We start from the raw sequence: 1899 nt of genomic DNA, 5'->3' as shown, positions 1-1899 counted from the left end.
CTCTCCAAAGAATCATTTAGTGATCAAACATTACCAGCAAATGAAATGCAATTAACTCTGTGAGAAAGTAAGTTTTAATGTGATTTTGGAATATATGCAATATTTAAGTCCTATGTATATTTCTCAATTTTGTTGAGAAATTTTGTTAGAGAAACTTGGCAATGATGACTATAAGAAAAATCTATGTAAAATTTTGAAATGTGGAGAAAATGGTATTAAACTAGTAAAAACATTCATATGCGGCCAAAGCAATGATACAGATGAAAGGAACAAGAACTGTAAATGGGGAAAAAGGGGAGCAGAATCTGCTCTATGCAAAATGAAGATGGCTTGTGAAAGCAGTGCCCACCCTATTCACACACCTCAGAATAACCCCTTCCCTCCCCCTTACTAATATATTTTTATATGTTGATAATGCTCATTGAATTTGATTATTTTAATTTATTTTTTCCTTTTAAAATTAAATTCATTGTGAATCTGGTTAAAAAGGTTATGTAGGTTTCAAGTGCACAATTCTGTACTATGTCATCTTTGTGCCCATCATGCAAAGTCATATTTTCCGTCATCATGTATTTGACCAGCTTTATCTCTCCCTCCCCCACTCCTTTCCGGCTTATAACCACCGTGCTGTTGTCTGTTGCTGAGTTGTTGTTTGTTTTGTTTGTTTATTTGTACCTTTTAGCTTTAAATCCCATCTATGAATGAAATCATGTGTCTCTTAACTTTTTCTGTCTGATTTCGCATACTGTGATATTCTCAAGACTCATCCAAGTTGTCACACATTTCATTGTTTCTTGTGGCTGAGTAGTATTCCACTGTATATATGTACCACAATTTCTTTGTTCAATCCTCTATCAAAGGACATCTTGGTTGTTCCCATGTCTTGGCCACGGTGAACAAAAGGAACCCACATTCACTGTTGGCGGGCATGTAAACGTGTACGGCCACTATGGAAAACAGTACCGAGGCTCCCCCACAAAAATTAAGAATAGAGTTACCATATGACCCAGCAACCCCTCTTCTGGGTACCTATCAAAAATTTTGAAAACATTGATTCATAAAGGTATATGCACACCTATGTTCATTTAATTTGATTTGATTCTCAAATCTCTAAGAGAAAATAATACAACTGTTAAAAGCATGAACAAACCATCGTGTTCCTCCAATATTTTGTGCTCAAATTATTCTTATTTCCAAACCTGAGAAAAAAGAGCATGTTAATTAACTAAAATACCACAAAATAATTGCACATAAAACCGACCATTGGAGTACACACACGTAGGCCACAGCGATTCTCGGCAGAGTACGCTGAGCCCTCCTTAGACCTGCAGCTGCCACTCTGACGAGGCTAGAACTGGTCCTTGCCTTTCTTGTATTGTACAGAAGCAGGACAATGGATAATATCTGTTTCTCTTTTTCTTCTTCTATTATTCTGAAATAGTTCAGCTTTCTCATCTCGAATCTATTATTTAAAATTTCCCCAAGTTTATAGGTATAATTTGGAAAAGATACTACAACCTACAACACATTCAACAGGTACAGAGTAACTCCACAGTGCAAATAACCCAAAGTGTCTGACACTTATCACATTCTCTCTTGTAAATTATTTTATATAATTATTATTTTTCAAGAAACATATGTTAGTTAGTGTCTGCTGTGTGTCAGACACATCATAAGAAACTTTCAACGTAAGTGAGTATGTAATACAGGGACACACAGTTTATTTGAAGAAAGAAAGATATATAAACACTTAAATACAGATATTTGGTGACTTTTGCAATTGTACTATGTTTGAACAACATGATGGCCTCAGTAAATAAGCTAAACTCTGGGTGAGAAAATTCCGAAAGGCTATACTCTAGAGATTCCATTTGAAGTTAGCTTTTTTTTTAATTTTCT

This window comes from Desmodus rotundus, chromosome 4 (assembly GCF_022682495.2).
Source record: "Desmodus rotundus isolate HL8 chromosome 4, HLdesRot8A.1, whole genome shotgun sequence".
In the NCBI taxonomy this organism is placed as follows: domain Eukaryota; kingdom Metazoa; phylum Chordata; class Mammalia; order Chiroptera; family Phyllostomidae; genus Desmodus; species Desmodus rotundus.
The sequence above is the reverse complement of the archived record's forward strand: the minus strand, read 5'-3'. Positions refer to the sequence as shown.